General features: G+C 30.7%; 1 protein-coding gene across 1 annotated transcript in view; it reads left to right on the top strand.

Moving 5' to 3' along the window:
• Positions 1–22194, top strand: part of LOC136784771 (ATP-dependent RNA helicase SUV3 homolog, mitochondrial-like) — a 154492-nt gene that overhangs the window by 44397 nt on the left and 87901 nt on the right. The gene's annotated exons all lie outside the window — the stretch shown is intronic.

Here is a 22194-nt window from a genome sequence, read left to right as displayed (position 1 = left end):
TTAACTAAAAGAGTTATTAAGTTTTTACATAGAACCTTTTCTAAATCTCTTGTCATTTGCTTTCAAAAAGGTCATATAAAATAATTGAATGTTTTATACTTAAAGAGATACGTGTTATGTTTTATCCATGCTCTGGGTCGTCTTACGCAAAACACTCTGAGTATAGTAGACAATGAGTTTTTATTATTACACGATTTTTAAAACGCATTCTATAGCTATAAGAGAATTATAACTGGCATTGTCGAAAAAACAAGTATTAATCAAATGTAAAACATATCGAGCTTATAGGCACTATTTGTCCTTTAAATAAAGGGATTTCTCGGTGGGAAAATATTTGTTATTTTATTTAGAACAGATTTGAAAGGTGGAATCAAAAAAATTCGCGAATTCCCTTTTTAAGGGTCACCCTATTGCATACCTATAATACAGAATGACTCCATCTGAAATCTTAGTTTTCAAGATACAATGTAATTTAAAAACCACTTTCAAATTTTTCAACGGCATTTGAATCCTTAGAAAAGAATCTTTAGAATAAAATAACATAACTTTGGATAGAAAAATAATATAAAAGTATTGTTTAACAAATGATTGTTATATTATAAAAATAAAGACTAAATTGCAAAATTGAGTTATTTTATTCGAAGGGAGCTCCTTCTATAGTTATGAATAATAAAAGTAAAATCAATTAATTTTCAAATTAGGCCAAACTTTAAAAATTATGAATTAATACATGGTTTGAGATTAGTGGGTGCCAACCAGAGAAATTTAAAATGAGGAGGTAATTTAAAGATTAAAATCCCCATAAAATTTTTTCATACCGCCTGTAATTTATGAGTAATTAATTAATGAATTTATTGAATTGGGCGAGTCTCCGATTGGCTGCGATTGGGAGTGATAACTTATTGAACAGAAATAACTAATGGAATACGCATTTCCGTTTCAAATTGTGTGTATGATCTATAGATTAAGGAGAATCATGGGTCGTGCAAAAACGTAAGGGTTTAAGTGAAACTAAGAAAACATTTTGTTCTAGTGTATTCGAATCATCTAGATTTTTTTCAATACCTATATTTGGCCGACTATATTTCGATAATATTCGACTTTAAAGTTTGCAGATTATACACGGTCTTCTACGGAACGCGGTCAAAAACAATTGATTGGCGTAGAGTGCGATGCTTTAAAAATGCAAAAAAATAAATAAAAAATATCGAAGTTATTTTTTAAACCCTTCAGGAATTGTGCACGAAATTTCAGTTTATGTAAACAAATGTGTGATTTTCAGGGTAATCCAATATACTATAAACAAAACATCAAACTTACTGACTACTCGAGGAGGCGCTCGGTAAGAGAAGAACAGGTCAGCGGTGAGAGCGGACGCCCAGTTTCTCGGTCCTACAGATGGTTGTATACAGGGTGTATCAGTGACACATTTCAATAATTTAAGGGGTTATAAGACAAGTCATTTGAAACAAGAAACCCTTATAAAATTTTTTACTATTGTCAATATTTTCCGACTTACATAATATGTTTACTAGGGTGGCCATAAAATAAGAAAATTTTTTCCGGTGCTTTTATTTTAAGAATGATAGAAAAATAGAAATCAAATTTTTTTAGATTTTTTTGAAGCCGTTATATGGTGCCAATATCGTTTTTAAAATTAAAAATTTAGATTTATTGAAAACGATTTAACAAAATTATAAATTAATATTATGCTGGATTAATGTTTTTTTTATTACAATTTCTTGTAATTTAACTAAAGGACTTTTTAAAGCACAATATTAATTTATAATTTCGTTAAATCGTTTTCAATAAATCTAAATTTTTAATTTTAAAATCGATATTAGCACAATTTAACGGCTTCAAAAAATTCTAAAAATTCGAGGATCTCTTTTTTTCATAATTTTTGACAAATTAAAAGCTTATTGGAATTTTGGTTTACATCTAACCTCGAAAAAGTGGAAGAACATCGGATTTTTAACTTTAAAAACGATATCGGCACCATTTAACGGCTTCAAATAAATCTAAAAAAATTCGATTCCTATTTTTTCATAATTCTTAATAAAATAAAAGCACCGGAAAAAATTGTCTTTTTTTATGGCCACCCTAATGTTTACCCTAATAGCGTACTTAAATAGCTATGCAGCTCGATAAACCTCAAGAATATAAATAAAATGTATAAGAGTTTTTTGTAAGTAGATTAATAGAGATGAAAAAAGTCTAATTGCTTTCTATCCTATTATTGTTATTTTTCAAGTTAAAGAACAAAATGTTTAGGTCTAAATTAGTTAGACAAGCAACCTATACAAATTGCTCTGTAACTGATTCAATATTAAGCATATAAGAAATTAGGAAGAATAATTTAAAAAAAATATAATAACAGGCAACAAATAATTCTAATCGCTTTTTTTCTTAGTATTCATATTTATCGAGTTCCATGAAGGTATATTTAGGCTATTTTAGCCTATGTATCTTTTTAAATAACTGAATAAATATTAATAATACACACAAAGGAAATCAATAGTTTTTTGTGTTGCTTATTATCATATCTTTCAAAAATGATTCTTTTTAATTTTTATTTTTAACAAATTATTGAAGAGTTTGTACAGGCTGTGTCGACCTAACGAATTGAAACATAAACATTTTGTTTTCTAACTTGAAAAATAACAATAATACGATAAAAAACATTTAGATTATTTTCATCTCTATTAATCTACCTACAAAATACTTTTATATATTTTCTTTATAATTTTAATGTTTACTGAGCTGCAAAAAACTATTTAAGTACGTTATTGGGATAAAAATATCATGGCGTAAGTCGGCTAATGTTCATCATAGTAAAAATTTGTATAAGGGTTTTCTTTTTCAGATGACATCTCCTATATATCCTGAAATTATTGGCAAAGGTTACTGATATGCCCTGTAGAACCTCCTTAATGGCCAAGCATTGAACTTCGAGTGTCGAATGAAAAAAAAAACAATTCAGACGTGAACACACCTGACCGTATACCTGAGAAAAATTTGGACATACGCAAATTTTGTTAAACCATTTTATAATTATTACTAATGAATTGTATACATTTTTATGATAAAAACGATCCCAAATACAATATAAATGTGACTATTTTAGATATATCTATTTAATAATTAGCATAGTCAAACAAACAAAAATAATCATTTTTATACCATGTTTGGATTCACTTTTATCATACAAATATACAGGGTGTAACAAAACGACTGCCTTTTCTCGTAAGTGGAGATTTGGATTGAAACCCCGAGTGCACATATAAATTTTTGTTCAAATTGTTCCAGGCGTTTAAAAGTTATTCCCGTTTCATAATCACCCTTTTTGGTACTTTTAGAAAGACTTTAACAGCAGAATGGAAAGTAAAGAAAGTGAAGAAACAATTAACGAACATCCCGCTAGAAAAAAAAAAATTATCGATCGCGTGCGCGATGTTACATTTGCTATCACTGAGAAAAATAATTACTTGCATCTAGTAAATTTAGCTTAATTTTAAGTAAATATTTACTTAAAAAGTTCACGAGTGAATCAGTGTATTTGGCTTTAGTAAATTATCTTGAAATTAGTAATGTGATTTATTTGAAACATATACTTCGAAAAAATAATATTTATTTGAAGAAAGTACATATATAATAAAACTGAATAAATATAATTTATTTCAAAGAAAATATCACCTGAATACAAGCAAATACATGCCTTTATCTAAGTAAACTTGTTTGAACTTTTATAACTACGAGTTTGATAAAAGTTAATATTTCCTCAAAAGAGGGTGATATTCATTAAGGGTTAATGAATATCACTTGAATACGAGCAAATATATTCTTCTGACTAAGACATTTTGCTTCAACTTGAATAACTTAGACTTTGGCACAAGCAAATATTTCCTCAAAAGTCGGTGATATTCTTTAACGGTTAATGAATATCATCTAAATACGAGCAAATGCATGCCTTTCGTCAAAGAAATCTGTTTCAATCTTAATAACGGCGAGTTTGATACAAGCAAATATTTCCTCAACAGTAGGTGATATTCTTTAACGGTTAATGAATATCATCTATATACGAGCAATGCATGCCTTTGACAAAAACAATTAATTTCAACTTGAATAACTGTGAGTTTGATAAAAGCAAATATTTATTTAAAAAAAAATCACACACATCATATATTTTATTTGTATATATCAATTAGTTTCTTTATTTGTAAATAGCAGACGATTTTGTAAATTTCTTACTTTGTTACAACCTTTATTTACGTTTCGTCGATTTCGTGCTTTAATTGATTTAAGTTTAATTACTGATATCGAACAAACCGATGTTTTTGTAACAGTGAATAATACACAAATTCATCTTATCTGAAAATTCTTTATATTTCTGAATTAGAGATAATGTACTTATAATAAGTGATTTTCACTTACCTTTTTTATAGAATTATAATCTTCGTTCCATAGGTGTTTCTTTGATTTATTCTTGTTTCGCTACTAGAAGAAATTTATTAGTATGAAGAGAATATGTACTTACCTTAAACAATCCAATAGAGTCGTATACAACCTACATACACACCTATAGCAGTTTCGAACTCAGTATACTGAGAAAAAAAATTGGTTAAATCAATGAAATATCAATTGAGTGAAATAAATGGTTTTCTTAAATGGTTCAAGTAAATATTTAATAGTAACAATGAATTATTTTTATTTGAATAAAATATACTTTGTTTTAAGTGAATACTGGATTTATTTTAACTTGATGAAATATAAGTTTGAAGGAAAAATGCAATGGTTCCGATAATGAAAATTGACTACTGATTTGATAAAATATTTAGTTGGACTAATAAAATAATTATTAAATAAGAAATAATTTTTTTTCCCTGCAGTGAAATATTAGCTTAAACGAATGGGCTAATTACTGAACACCAAGAAGTCAGTCATATATTAACTAATATGTTCAATTGAAGTAAAAATATATTTATCTGAATCAATAAAATTAATTCTTAGGGAAACGAAATAATCATTTAATGTTAATAAATGATATTTTTGAAGTATATGTAAATCTCAATAATATTATCTGAAATTTTATCTAAAATCTCTATTACTATTATATTTAGTTGAAGCGAGTAAGCTTTTCATTAAATAAAAGACATCGATTATTTAAACCAAAGAAATAACTCTATTGGTATAAATAAAAATTTAGTTGAAATAAAAACCATATTTTGTACGCAAAAAAATTTAACAACTTATTTCTTTTCTGTTTTTACACAGAATACCCATATGCTAGAGTACCGCGTCTACTACCTATTATTATTTTTAACATAGACAAGTTTAATTCACATAAACTACACTTTACAAATTGAAATTTAACTTATACAAACAGACGTACAAACAACTTCATCAATCGTTACTTATAAACTAATATATAGTAATACAGATACATACATATATAAGTACAAATACATGATTTTATAATCTTGATTCGATTCTTATATAGTAACTACAGCACAGTTGGATAACTAGCGAGAAAAACCTATCAGTGATTTCTTGGCTCGCCACCTAGCGTTCATCTTTTGAAAGTATTAAAAGAAAGTGTTGTTTTTGTAGAAAATATTTATTTTGTTACAATAAATAATGTTTAATGTAGTGGAGACCAGGGTAAAACCGGGTTTTACAAGAATTTTTCAGGTTGTGATTTTTTCGGTCTCCATACATGGAATGACAATTTATTTTTCAAGTTAGTGTTCTAATTAAATTTTAGAATCCAGAAAGATCTTAAAGTTATAAGCATTTCATATCTTCTTCCTTTGCTGAACAACAGCGTCTACAATGATCATGGAAGGTATTAAAAGGTATATTTATGACATTTTTTCTAAATTGCGCATTTGCTTGTTACCGGATGTTTAATGAACGAAACATTTCTAAATATATATACTTTCAATAAGTATTTAATTAGAAAGAAAGAAACAACTACTACAAGATGAAGTACATAAATAATGGAAAAACATGGAATGACTTAACTGAGCCGAAAAATAATTTTTCAAATCATTTGACACTTTTTATGATTATTGTAAACAATTTTTGATAGCGAGGAGAAATACATTGAAAAGTTATATTGTGTGTTGAAAGTTTTATGCTTCTTTCTAAAACTTAGCTATGATACTAATTCGGGAACTTGACAGTCGCTCTGTTTATAATAACTAAAAATTATAATACAGAATGTTTTAAATTGTTTATTACAAAATTAATAGACTGGTATACACGTTACTCTATCTAACATGACGTATGCATTAAATGTTTCATAATCATGTATATCGTTGAGTGATATAATTTGCTTTATAGTGGTCTCTTCCACTTCGAAACAAGGTATGTGATTATTAAAACGCAAAGTATTAAACTGCAAAATTATAAAGTATACATCATTTTTGTGATTAATAAGTACATGTATTATTTTTCCAAATTTCAAATAAAAACCATCAGAATCAAGAGGCACGGTAGTGTCTCGACGGCAAGTACATATAAAAGTAGATAATGACATGTCTATACCGCCGAGCACTACCGTGTAACTTATACAGCAAGTTTAGCCGTCCCAATTTTCAAACCGATTTATTTCTATGAATGATCAATTGTCATGATTTAAGTAAAGCTTTACTTAAAATGGTTTTAAAAAACCTTTCATTTGAGCCCATAAACATTAAAATCGGTTCACCCAATCCAGAGATCTCATACTCTGTTAGCTATATACAGGGTGTAACGAAACGACCGCCTTTTCTCGTAACTGGAGGTTCGGGGTGACCATCCAAATGCACGTGTAAAATTTTGTTCTAATCGTTCAAGGGGTTTAAAAGTTATTTCCATTTAAAACTCACCCTTTTTCGGTCCTTTTCGAACGACTTTAACTGTGCAAAATAAAGTGGAGAAAGTGAAAAAAACAATTGACGAACACCCCACTAGAATGTAAAAATTATCGATCACGCGCGATAATACATTTGCTATTTATTTCATTAATTTGGCTATTAGATTAATTTTAAAAATAGCAAAATCTATTTCATTACAATTCCAAATCAATTCAATACAAGTATCATTGACTGAATTGATGGAAAGAGGGAGAAGATAGAATGAAAAGGAAAGTATCAAAAGCTAAGATGTCACGCGACTGCACTGATAATTTAATAGGAAACACATCAAGGCATTTTCTTTCTATAAACGAAGGTAAAAAGAATTATTTAAAATCAATTCATTGATGATAGAAAAAATTAAACTTACCCATTATTGTTCTCCAAGTTCCTTTACACCGAAGTTTTTGAAGAAGCTTCAAACTGGATCCTCGATGATTTCCAGAATGCACACTTTCATTGATTTTGCATTTAAGAACTCGCGAATTTAAGCAAATTAGGTGTTAACCTATGTTTCTTCAAAACACCGGTTAATTTGACACTTTTTAAACTGTTTGAAGTAGGCTGAAAAGAGAGACACAGAGAGATAGAATAATCAATAATTCGTTTCGACCACTCTTAATCACCCTACTTCAAACAGTTCAAAAGTGTCAAATTCACCAGTGTTTTGAAGAAACGTAGGTTTATACCTAATTTGTTTAAATTCACAAGTGTTTAAATGCAAAATCAATGATAGTGTGCTTTCTGGAAATCATCGAGGAGCCAGTTTGAAGCTTTTTCAAAAACTTCGATTTAAAGGAACTTGCAGAACATTTAATGGGTGAGTTTAGTTTTCTCCTTCATCAATGTATTGATTTTGAATCATTCCCTTTAGCTTCGTTAGTAGAAAGAGAATGCCCTCATGCATTGTCTATTAAGTTATCATTGTGCTCGCGCGATATCTTAGCTTTTGATACTTTCCTTTACATTGCGTCAACTCGCTCCTTCCATCAAATCAGTCAATGATGCTTGTACTGAATTGAATTGGAATTGTAATGTAAAGGATTTTGTTATTTTTAAAATTAATCTAATAGCCAGATTAAAGAAATAAATAGCAAAAGTATTACCGCACGCGATCGATAATTTTTACATTCTAGCTGGGTGCTCATCAATTGTTTTTCACTTTCTCCGCTTTCCATTATGCAGTTAAACTCGTTCGAAAAGGACTGAATAAGGGTGATTTTTAAATAGAAATAACTTTTAAACCTCTTGAACGATTCGAACGAAATTTTACACGTGCACTCAGTCTGTCACCCCGAACGTCCAGTTACGAGAAAAGGCGGTCGTTTCGTTACACCCTGTATATGCCGAAGTTGTAATTCTTCTTCATTCTTTCTTCTCGAGTTCTGTATGTCCCGGGTTGATTCTGTATGTCTCGGGCTGAAGTTGGTCGCTATGTATGTCCCGGGCTGATTCTGTATGTCTCGGGCTGAAGTTGGCCGCTAAGGAAAGTGACGTCATTTTCACATCGCTTCCAACAAACTATACTCAACGACGAAACTATAGTTGTGAACTTGCAAATAAATCGATGTAATCGATATAACTATTCCGGCGACTTGTTAACTGTCAATAGTAATATAAGGTTATGTATATTTAATGCAGTGAGAATGTTCATTATTATGTTAGTGAATGAGTTTAATTTTTAAAATGACAAATATATTCGAATAATAATGACATAAGGAGTTGACAATTATTAGATATAAGTATAACATTATATTTTATAATACAGAATGTTAGTATACTCTGTGGTACTTTGTAGTGATGGCGATATTTTCCAAAAGTATCGATATTTCGTATCGATACGTATCAAAAACAGAAGTATCGATACGAGTGAAGCATCGAAGTCAATGTATCGATATTCGATATATTGATATATCGATTCAACTCAATCGAAATATATTATTTACTTTTACCTCATTTTCCTATCTTTTATCAAACATCAATTGTACGACCTTATAGGTTATACTATGTTATACATAATTATATTTGCTCCTTTATTTGCATCATAAACAGTCTGGAGTAAGCTATGGACCAATTGATATTTTAAGACTGAGTTCCAATTTTAATTTGCCCTTTATAGATAATTTTTTAGATAAATGATATTCTTAATTTTGTACGTATAAATATAATTAATAAGAATAATATAAATGTTAATATTAAAATTATACAATGTAGTGTGGTCTCTCCATTCAGTATTTAGTTCATTGTGGAAATTGCCAATCTTCGCTAGATAACGAACCTAAATATAATATAGTTTTATGTAAGGAGAACAACATTTGAAAACCCTCAGTTAAAAACTTACCTAAAAAAAGTAATTGTTGAAGATGTTCCGCGTTCAAACGATTCCTCGACTCTGTGATGATTCTACCAGCCATAGAAAAAATTCGCTCACAGGGAACTGATGTAGCTATTATTGATATGTATTTCATAGCTAATTTACCTAATGCTGTATCGCTCGAGGACTTCCAAAATTGAATGGGACAGCTTGTCATTTCAATTGGAGGCTGGATTAAGTAAAACCTTAAACAAATAGTAAATGCAAGTTAATTAAATATAAGAGTAAAAATTTCAAATATATATAGCAATACCTTAGATCATCAGGTGTTTCATTATCATTCGAATTCACTATTTCCTGTGATTTAATTTTATTTACCAAATCTTTGTGGTATGACCAGAAGTCATTTTTAACAGTAATATTAGAGGAATTATTTTGGAGAGGCTGTTTATTTAAGATTCTCTTGTTTAAAGTTTTTGAAATATTTTTAACAGCATTAGAGCAAGCCAACTCATCCTTGAAATGAATGTTTTTGAATCTAGGATCCAGTATTGTAGAGATTGCTAAATTTGATTCATCTTCAATAGTTTCAAACCTTTGTTGAAATTGTTGTACTAGCAATTCTTTCATCTCAATTCCAATTTCAGTTTGTGGCTGTGATATATTTAATGCAACTCTTAAGGTATTAATAACTGGTATTACTTTGCTCGCTGTTAAATAAAGTTCACCAGAAACTATTTTTGTTGCGTCAACAAATGGTTTTAAGAGATTTATAAATTCTTTTGTAGTTTGTAGCTCTAATGCTGTAACCATTAATGGTGCCGTAGTGCATTGTAAAAGAATTCCTCCTATTATATCAGATAACTCCACAAATCTTTGACACATATCATGTGTTGAATTCCACCTTGTGTCAATCGATTGAATTAATTTGAGATTAGAACTAGCTCTCAATTTATCTGCTGCAATGACTGACTTTTTAAAATGTGTTACGATAGATTTGATTTTTTTACAGATTAAATTTATATCAGGAGATAACTCTATTACTTTTGCAGGTATCAAATTCAACGTATGTGCAATACACGACAAGTGTTTCTCACTGCCAAAAGCATCTTTAATTGCCTTTTTAATGTTAGCACCACTATCACTCACAACAACTACAATACTATCACTCTTAATTTTCCAATCATTTATAATGTCTAGAAACCAAGATTCAATATAATCGGAAGTATGCCTTTCAGTTAATTCAGTGACACCGATGGTAACTGATTTATGCTTACTATTAACTATATAGTGAGAAGTGACACCTAGGTAGCTTCTAGTGTTTAATGGATCCGTCCAAATATCCGTAGTTAACGATAAATTGTCAACTTTTGAGAGATTATTCTTAATCATAGTAGATAGAACATCATATTTTTCTTCCATCAGTTTAGTGATTGTTTTCCTGCAAGGAATTTTGTACAAAGGCACAATTGTTTTAACAAATAATTGGAACCCTTCTTTTTCAACTGTTTGGTACGGCATGTTATCTTTTGCAAGCATAAATAAAATTTTGTTAGTTATTTCTGCTGCTTTACTTCCTCCGTCTAAAATAAAAAATATTATTGTAAAATATATTTAGTTTTAACAAAATTAAAAAGCTCTTTTTGGAGTATTTATAAATATATATTAATGAAGATAGTGTGTCTCAATAACATATTTGTTTGTGTTATGTGAATACTTGGCATTTATTTGTCTTTCTCAATTAAATATATAATTCGATTTTTATTTACCCTGAAAGGAACTTTGTTTAACTAAAGTCGTATCTATTCTTGGCTGTTTTCGTTTTGTTGGCTCTTCTACAACAGAAGTTGTTGTTGAAGTTACTGTGGATAAGGTGGAAGATGAAGAAGTATGTGATGGAGAAATGTGAAATGGATAATCTGGATCATCAGGATCTTGATTTAAATCATCAATTTCAAGTGTGTGCTGTTTTATATATAATTATTAATATGTATATCTGTGTAGTGTAATATTATTTTGTTTTTATTGAAATGATTATACAGATAGTTACCATAGCTTTTCTTTTTGTCGTCAGCACATCTGTTTTATTATTAACATTGGAACTTAATTCCACGTTTGGATGTATTCTTTCCAAATGCAATTTTAAATTGGTTGTATTGCCACTTCCTTTTATTTCTTTTTGACAAACCTTACACTTCCCCCCTAACGTTGTCTTCACAAAATATTTCCATACTGGACTTGCTCGTGGCACTAGTATAAACAAAATATTTTATTAGTAATAGTTCTAATATTAAAATTTTATTTATAACACCAAACAAAAATAAATAATAGAAAAATTAATTATTAGTTAAGCAAATCTTTATGCATACTGTTAATATGGGATCTGTTGTTTGTTTAATTGAAAAACGCATATGTTTTACTTATTTTCCTTTATTTTCCTTACACTCAGAGGTTAATATTACACATCGCATGTTAATCATACGGAATACTACGCGGCAATGGAAATATTCGGAAGGAACCAATTTTTTTTATTCCGTTTTGCGATTATCCCATTGGACAAATCTTAAGGCATTTTGTAACTGTTAATGAAATCAAAACCAACTTCATTATTTTAAAGCTGTAGCGCGCGCATTTTTTGTATTTTTATCCATTATATATATATATACATATGTATCGAAGTTCGATATTCGAACCTTTGTATCGATACTGGTATTTATCGAGGAGCAAAGTATCGATATAAAAATCTATAGTATCGTCATGAAAATATCGATACTGACAAGTATCGATACAATATCGCCATACTTTGTGAAATTTCTTTGCAGATAAATTAAGATAGAATATTTCTATTTGAATTATTGAGGATAGAGCTGACTGGATGAAGTAAAATTAATATTTACATATTTTCAACACTGTGCGAAGAAGATGTATACTTTCAACATTAATATGCATCAGTGATTATCAGGAGCATATTAATTGCAAGTAATTATTAAGGTATTTGAAAATCATATGGTAAACTTCCAGGTGTTGAAATCATTAACAAAATGCATGTTTAACTGTATTTTCTTTAAAATGATGTGGAATTTAACTGTCCGATAAGTTATAATATATATACAAACAATTATCCAGAGGAGACAATAAAACTTTCTTATTACTACGATTAAAGAAAAGTAGATGAATATTTGCTAATCGTTACTTCATTTTCAATTATAATATAAAAAAAGTATTAAAACCAAATATTTATCTACGCTTCCCTAATCAGAGTAGAAAGAAATTATTATTATCTGCAAAAAAATGATTTAATTTCTTATAAGTATAACATTGAGTTTTATAATATAATATGTAATATATTTTTTGGAACTTAATGAGATTTTATTTCAGATTGAATTATAATAACGTGTTTATTGTGTCATTGTGCAGGATTGAGTTGTAATATTAAATAGAAGAAATCAGAAATGATATCAGTTTGCCATAGTAAGAGCCATAATGCAAAGTTAATGGTGAGAGTTAAATCTAAGGAAAAGGTGAAGAAATTAACAAAAATTGGAGGCCAATTCTTGATAGTGAAAGGCTTGCAGGTGATTTTGGACATAAACTTTTTGAAATATATAAGTCAATTAAATGATGAGTATAATGAAATGAGGCTGAAGCTAGCAGGCAAAACTAGCAGGCACTCGCCGCCGTTGCAGGGGCGAATAGGTGAAGGGCGCTAATGGGGCGCATCGATGTTAATAGTAAATATTAAGCATATAAAATGTCATTTTTATTATTCTACCCAAATGATTGATGTATCTTAACGTAACTAATATGAAGAGAAACTTTTCAATTGACCTCAAATTTTGCCATTTTTACTAATAGTCACATATAATCCAAAATATGAATATTAAGAATTGATTAGAACTATGATTAAAAAATTAGATGGTATTCCTTGATTCACAATGGCCATTAATAAGAGAAAAGGTCAGGTAACAATAATTCTTTCTATTCCATTATCTATTTCACAGCTGTGTAAATCACAATTTTTAATATTTCACCATTCGGGTCAGCATCCAGGTCACTGAAAAAATTATAAATATATTAATGGAAGGTCAGTTTTTATCAGTGTATTAAGTATTATAAAAACTGTTAGGTATCCAGACTCACTTTCAATTTATTATCAATATTTTGCAATGTTATCGAAGCAGTAAACGCTTGACAAATTCCACAAATTAAAAACAAGTTCTTGAGGACCTAGTCTTTATTGATCCATCAAACGTTATTGTAATTTTAGGGTAACCAGACTTCCTTCTATTTTTTTCATTAATTCTTAACTGTGGAAAGCGTAATTTTTGCTATTTCATCTGAGCAAGCTGTCCTTAGCACAATGCAAAAATTGCAAAAAAATTCCTGGGAGTTCCTTTACTATTGGTCCATTTAACGATGCTGCAAATGATGAGTAGCAAACCTTCGTTAAGTACTTTTTTGCATTTTTTAACTGGCAAAACGTCATTTTTGCTATTTTATGTCTGCAAGCAGCCCTTAGCACACTGCAAAAATTACCAAAAAATTCATGGGAGTTCCTTTACTATCGGTCCATTTAACGATGCTGCAAATGATGAGTAGCAAACCTTCGTTAAGTACTTTTTTGCATTTTTTAACTGGCAAAACGTCATTTTTGCTATTTTATGTCTGCAAGCTGCCCTTAGCACACTGCAAAAATTACCAAAAAAATTCATGGGAGTTCCTTTACTATTGGTCCATTTAACGATGCTGCAAATGATGAGTAGCAAACCTTCGTTAAGTTGTTTTTTACATTTTTTAACTGGCAAAACGTCATTTTTGCTATTTTATGTCTGCAAGCTGCCCTTAGCACACTGCAAAAATTACCAAAAACATTCCTGGGAGTTCCTTTACTATCGGTCCATTTAACGATGCTGCAAATGATGAGTAGCAAACCTTCGTTAAGTTGTTTTTTGCATTTTTTAACTGGGCAAAGCGTAACTTTTACCATTTAATATCAGTATGCAGCCTTCAGCACACTATACAATTTACTAAAAATTTCCGTGGAGCTTTGTTTTCATCGTTCCATCATTTCTTATAGAAATTTGTATATAGATAGAGTAACGCTCCCTTTTTTTAAAAGTATTTAGTGGTGAAACTGCATTTACTATATTTACTGCCTTGGAGGTCTTAAACACTTTTGTACAGTTAATACCACTTTTTTATGTATTTAAATCAATGGAAGTTGGTAATTCAGAACTTGAATTTCAAAGGTGTTATGAAATTTCTTATGGTAATGTTATTTTTTTTTCGGCTAAAATCAACCTATCCTTGAGTTCGAGATCATTCTTTCTCCCAAGTAATAGTATTAGGCTTCTACCTATTTCTTTGCATTAAGAATACTTATGCAATAATGTAATGTTGAATCGTATCCAGGAGGTGGGCATCTTTTAATAGTAATATTACGATGAAGTTTTTTGCTGGTTACGCTATTCATATCGTAGTCAAATAATTTCTTACGAGCCTCTTCTCGATGACGAGTAATATTATTTTTTTCCAGAGGTTTTGCATCGTTCAATATGCGACAGATTCCTTTTCTAGCAAAAATCATGTCATTTTGATTAAAGTTCATATTTGCTTTATTACATATTATGTAACTCCATATGCAAACATGTAATCCACAGCTGGATCCGTCTTCTTGTCGAGGAATGTCCGTAGGTGCATATAAGCTCCATTCAGTAGAGATTGTTGCAGATTTGCCCGGTATCTGCGATTCATAACTTTTTATGAAAGAAACTAGTCGATCAATGACAAAGTATTTGGGGATGTGTTGAAGTGAGTCCAGATATAATAATATTTTTTTGCTGAAATCGACAACCATTAGTGTCCAGTGTTGACGACCAACATTTAAAGGAAGCTGCCAGCATAAATTTCTGCTGAAATCACTATTAGCCAGCCAGTTATTAAATCCAACACTTAAATGGTTGTTAATTAAAGATTCTGTTAATAATGTTTCCAAAAATGTGACACTACTTCCTCTAGATTGGGCTTCATCAATTTGCAGTGCAATGAAAGCATTTAGAATATTGTCATCCAACCAATCTTCCGCTTGTAAGGTTGAAAAACTGTGAACGTCTAAGTAAAATCCTTGCACAGTTTTCTTTATATTTGGAAAACCATCTGGGTATTCTTTAGTTGCAGAAAATAATATTTCACGTGCAAGCTCTTCTTCTACTGTGTCCACGTGATCATCCACAGTACTTTCTACATGGTTTACATTTGTAGTAACAATTTTTAAATTATTGGCAGGAAGCTTCGGTTTTTGCTGGGCAGCACTCTTGGGGAATTGAAAATATTTATTTTCCTTGGATATTTTCTGTTTTTTATTGCTTCGTGACCAATATTCTTCAGCGGTCTCATCATCCTGTTCTTTTAGCTTGTCCTTTTTTCGTACTCTTTCGGTCTTCAAGCTAAATTTTCGTTCTCGAAGTCGACCGAGGAGTAATCTTTCTTGTTCTTGAATGAACCGTGGAATCATAATTTTTGTTTTACCCTCGTAAATGTTATGCTTTATAATCTTAAACCAATTTTCGATGGAACTATTCGAATCCCTTAAAATATCAAATTGCTTAATATGGATTGACGACCATAATGGAAAATAAGGAATCCACGTATTTAATAAATATTCCATGACATTTGGATGGTAAAAACAATTTTTTTGATTTTTTATGATTCGGTTTGAATCCTTCTTTTTCAGATTAGTAAAATCTTTGTAATACAAAGATTGGAACTTGATAGAATTATCTACAAATTCATTTCTCCCAATTACAGAATTATTATCTGCATTTTCGAAAGCAGAATGTGGTTTATTACTATGTTGGACTTCGTCATAAAATTGTAGATCATCTACATCGTCAAGAGGATTTATTTCTTCATCATATGTTAGTGGATCATCAACAAATTCTTGTGTGCACATGTAAGAATGATCGATCGTTGGGTAATAATTGTCAATAATTTGTATTGATTCTTTAATATCAACACAGTCATTCTCATTTTGAAATATTGTCAATAAAGCAATAAACACGTTCTGTGCTTCTTTGATATTATCACAATGTATTAATATCGATATTCCTTTCATAGCAATTTCATATTGCTGACTAGTTAAAGATAATTTTTTAAAATGTCGTTTACCAGTTTTTAACATATGTGATGAGCATATATGCAAAACCGTAGTTGCTTCTAATCTCGTAGATTTTTGGTAAATGCAGTTTATGTAATCTATTAGTTGTAGTTAATTTAAACCAAGGCAAACGGACTGCAGTAGCGCAAGACTAAAATCGGTTTCAATCTTATCTATAAATGGTCTACGAGTAGATAGGAGATTCATACTGTAACTAATTTGTAAGAAAAAGGCTGTTATGTATGGGACTGAATGCACAGAACTAATAAATTCTGCGATTGGAAATGGACCAATTTCATTGTTACCAGGCAATATTAATGCATAATAATATATTACCTTTGAGGTATCTTCAGGCTTGGCAATCAGTGACCCAGTCGCATCAAAATAGCAAAAGGTTTTCCCTTTTTCACTGCCTAATAAAAGTAGCAATTGCTTCTCGGTGAACAGAGTAGTATGGAAAGGTTTCAGGCTATACTCTTGTATAAAATTATTTAACCGTTTCCCTTGCCAGGATGTATCATATTCTTTAATTAGTTGCAGTATAAAATCAATTTGATTACTGCTTAAATCATTTTTGGAGTTATCTTCACTAGATATCTTACGTAATATATCTAAGCTAGGAACATCATTTAAATTACCCTTGTCCAACTTGGTTTCATCTGCGTTTCCTAGCAAATTTATTTTTAATTTTATAGCAGAAGATGCTTTTAGTTCTTCGCTGATTCTTTTGCGAAATTCACCTTTGATGAACCTACGATGGTTCTCACCAGACAAATGGAGTATTTTCTTATTTCTGACAACACTCACTGGCACATCACCATTTAAACATTGGTTTGATTTAAACTTGAATGCCGTGCAGATACTATGCTTGCATAAAGCAACAGCTTCAAACCGTGATTGCCCTTTAGAATCTCTTCGAGTCTGATGCCACTTGAAGGGCAGAACGCAGAATTTGTACGATTCTTTAAAAATTTTATTGAAAGCGTCGGTCCAACCAACACTTAATTTTCCGTATCCGCACCAATACTTTTCCCAAAATGTAGATGGTAATATTAAGGGAGTATCTTCGTACAACCATTGTTTCTGTAAGTTAGGTTTGCTTTTACTTCCTACCTTATTAATGTTTCTTGAGGTTGGCCATTCTTCTTCTTCTTCCGCCGTAATTACGTTGATAATTGTTGAAGCTGGTGGAGCACTATTGCCAAATCCAATGTTTGATGACACATTAGAATCATTGCACTTATCATACAAATTGTTATTATCATCAACATTTTCTTCTTTGGCTAGGCATGAATTCACCATAGTAGAATCGATCGAATCAATTTTCATTGCAATGTCAGAATTGTTCTGCCTTAATTGCATAATATTCTTAATATTGCCCGCATTATTGCGAAGACGGTAAAAGCATTTTCCGACGTTTTTTTTAATTGTTCTTGCGTCAGAATTCGGAAACATGTCTGAATAAATTAAAATCCAAAGAGAATTCTCGGACTTAAAAGAGGACGATAATAGAAATTGGACAGTATCATTCACATTTGTCGATGGAAACCGTAACATGATTGCTTCAGCAATCATTTCGTCAGTTACAATATGTTTCTTCATTTTTTACAATACACTTTTAAACTTTAACATTAAGAAGGAAGAAAGTATATTGTTAGATAATAAAATAATCTACGTAGCACCAATGTTTAGTGTTGCTAAGTAACGAAATCAAATTGAATATATCGCAGAAAGCATTTTGATTTCGTTACTTAGCAACACTAAACATTGGTGCTACGTAGATTATTTTATTATCTAACAATATACTTTCTTCCTTCCTAATGTTAAAGTTTAAAAGTGTATTGTGAAAAATGAAGAAACATATTGTGACTGACGAAATGATTGCTGAAGCAATCATGTTACGGTTTCCATCGACAAATGTGGATGATACTGTCCAATTTCTATTATCGTCCTCTTTTAAGTCCGAGAATTCTCTTTGGATTTTAATTTATTCAGACATGTTTCCGAATTCTGACGCAAGAACAATTAAAAAAAACGTCGGAAAATGCTTTTACCGTCTTCGCAATAATGCGGGCAATATTAAGAATATTATGCAATTAAGGCAGAACAATTCTGACATTGCAATAAAAATTTATTCGATCGATTCTACTACCGAAAACTTATATGCTGTAAAAGAAGGATGTGCTGATGATAATAACAAGTTACGTGATAAGTGCAATGATTCTAATTTGTCATCAAACACTGACTTTGACGATTGTGCATCACCAGCTTCCTCAAATACTACCAAAACTTCGGACATTGCAATGAAAATTGATTCGATCGATTCTACTATGGTGAATTCATGCCTAGCCAAAGAAGAAAATGTTGATGATAATAACAATTTGTGTGATCAGTGCAATGATTCTAATGTGTCATCAAACATTGGATTTGGCAATAGTGCTCCACCAGCTTCAACAATTATCAACGTAATTACGGCGGAAGAAGAAGAAGAATGGCCAACCTCAAGAAACATTAATAAGGTAGGAAGTAAAAGCAAACCTAACTTACAGAAACAATGGTTGTACGAAGATACTCCCTTAATATTACCATCTACGTTTTGGGAAAAATATTGGTGCGGATACGGAAAATTAAGTGTTGGTTGGACCGACGCTTTCAATAAAATTTTTCAAGAATCGTACAAATTCTGCGTTCTGCCCTTCAAGTGGCATCAGACTCGAAGAGATTCTAAAGGGCAATCACGGTTTGAAGCTGTAGCTTTATGCAAGCATAGTATCTGCACGGCATTCAAGTTTAAATCAAACCAATGTTTAAATGGTGATGTGCCAGTGAGTGTTGTCAGAAATAAGAAAATACTCCATTTGTCTGGTGAGAACCATCGTAGGTTCATCAAAGGTGAATTTCGCAAAAGAATCAGCGAAGAACTGAAAGCATCTTCTGCTATAAAATTAAAAATAAATTTGCTAGGAAACGCAGATGAAACCAAGTTGGACAAGGGTAATTTAAATGATGTTCCTAGCTTAGATATAGTACATAAGATATCTAGTGAAGATAACTCCAAAAATGATTTGAGCAGTAATCAAATTGATTTTATACTGCAACTAATTAAAGAATATGATACATCCTGGCAAGGGAAACGGTTAAATAATTTTATACAAGAGTATAGCCTGAAACCTTTCCATACTACTCTGTTCACCGAGAAGCAATTGCTACTTTTATTAGGCAGTGAAAAAGGGAAAACCTTTTGCTATTTTGATGCGACTGGGTCACTGATTGCCAAGCCTGAAGATACCTCAAAGGTAATATATTATTATGCATTAATATTGCCTGGTAACAATGAAATTGGTCCATTTCCAATCGCAGAATTTATTAGTTCTGTGCATTCAGTCCCATACATAACAGCCTTTTTCTTACAAATTAGTTACAGTATGAATCTCCTATCTACTCGTAGACCATTTATAGATAAGATTGAAACCGATTTTAGTCTTGCGCTACTGCAGTCCGTTTGCCTTGGTTTAAATAAACTACAACTAATAGATTACATAAACTGCATTTACCAAAAATCTACGAGATTAGAAGCAACTACGGTTTTGCATATATGCTCATCACATATGTTAAAAACTGGTAAACGACATTTTAAAAAATTATCTTTAACTAGTCAGCAATATGAAATTGCTATGAAAGGAATATCGATATTAATACATTGTGATAATATCAAAGAAGCACAGAACGTGTTTATTGCTTTATTGACAATATTTCAAAATGAGAATGACTGTGTTGATATTAAAGAATCAATACAAATTATTGACAATTATTACCCAACGATCGATCATTCTTACATGTGCACACAAGAATTTGTTGATGATCCACTAACATATGATGAAGAAATAAATCCTCTTGACGATGTAGATGATCTACAATTTTATGACGAAATCCAACATAGTAATAAACCACATTCTGCTTTCGAAAATGCAGATAATAATTCTGTAATTGGGAGAAATGAATTTGTAGATAATTTTATCAAGTTCCAATCTTTGTATTACAAAGATTTTACTAATCTGAAAAAGAAGGATTCAAACCGAATCATAAAAAATCAAAAAAATTGTTTTTACCATCCAAATGTCATGGAATATTTATTAAATACGTGGATTCCTTATTTTCCATTATGGTCGTCAATCCATATTAAGCAATTTGATATTTTAAGGGATTCGAATAGTTCCATCGAAAATTGGTTTAAGATTATAAAGCATAACATTTACGAGGGTAAAACAAAAATTATGATTCCACGGTTCATTCAAGAACAAGAAAGATTACTCGTCGGTCGACTTCGAGAACGAAAATTTAGCTTGAAGACCGAAAGAGTACGAAAAAAGGACAAGCTAAAAGAACAGGATGATGAGACCGCTGAAGAATATTGGTCACGAAGCAATAAAAAACAGAAAATAACCAAGGAAAATAAATATTTTCAATTCCCCAAGAGTGCTGCCCAGCAAAAATCGAAGCTTCCTGCCAATAATTTAAAAATTGTTACTACAAATGTAAACCATGTAGAAAGTGCTGTGGATGATCACGTGGACACAGTAGAAGAAGAGCTTGCACGTGAAATATTATTTTCTGCAACTAAAGAATACCCAGATGGTTTTCCAAATATAAAGAAAACTGTGCAAGGATTTTACTTAGACGTTCACAGTTTTTCAACCTTACAAGCGGAAGATTGGTTGGATGACAATATTCTAAATGCTTTCATTGCACTGCAAATTGATGAAGCCCAATCTAGAGGAAGTAGTGTCACATTTTTGGAAACATTATTAACAGAATCTTTAATTAACAACCATTTAAGTGTTGGATTTAATAACTGGCTGGCTAATAGTGATTTCAGCAGAAATTTATGCTGGCAGCTTCCTTTAAATGTTGGTCGTCAACACTGGACACTAATGGTTGTCGATTTCAGCAAAAAAATATTATTATATCTGGACTCACTTCAACACATCCCCAAATACTTTGTCATTGATCGACTAGTTTCTTTCATAAAAAGTTATGAATCGCAGATACCGGGCAAATCTGCAACAATCTCTACTGAATGGAGCTTATATGCACCTACGGACATTCCTCGACAAGAAGACGGATCCAGCTGTGGATTACATGTTTGCATATGGAGTTACATAATATGTAATAAAGCAAATATGAACTTTAATCAAAATGACATGATTTTTGCTAGAAAAGGAATCTGTCGCATATTGAACGATGCAAAACCTCTGGAAAAAAATAATATTACTCGTCATCGAGAAGAGGCTCGTAAGAAATTATTTGACTACGATATGAATAGCGTAACCAGCAAAAAAATTCATCGTAATATAACTATTAAAAGATGCCCACCTCCTGGATACGATTCAACATTACATTATTGCATAAGTATTCTTAATGCAAAGAAATAGGTAGAAGCCTAATACTATTACTTGGGAGAAAGAATGATCTCGAACTCAAGGATAGGTTGATTTTAGCCGAAAAAAAAATAACATTACCATAAGAAATTTCATAACACCTTTGAAATTCAAGTTCTGAATTACCAACTTCCATTGATTTAAATACATAAAAAAGTGGTATTAACTGTACAAAAGTGTTTAAGACCTCCAAGGCAGTAAATATAGTAAATGCAGTTTCACCACTAAATACTTTTAAAAAAAGGGAGCGTTACTCTATCTATATACAAATTTCTATAAGAAATGATGAAACGATGAAAACAAAGCTCCACGGAAATTTTTAGTAAATTGTATAGTGTGCTGAAGGCTGCATACTGATATTAAATGGTAAAAGTTACGCTTTGCCCA

The sequence above is a fragment of the Prorops nasuta genome, unplaced genomic scaffold, assembly GCF_024137725.1.
Source record: "Prorops nasuta isolate Cenicafe-Biocafe unplaced genomic scaffold, Cenicafe_Pnas_1.2 PNAS00071, whole genome shotgun sequence".
Classification (NCBI taxonomy): Eukaryota; Metazoa; Arthropoda; class Insecta; order Hymenoptera; family Bethylidae; genus Prorops; species Prorops nasuta.
The sequence above is the reverse complement of the archived record's forward strand: the minus strand, read 5'-3'. Positions and strand labels throughout refer to the sequence as shown.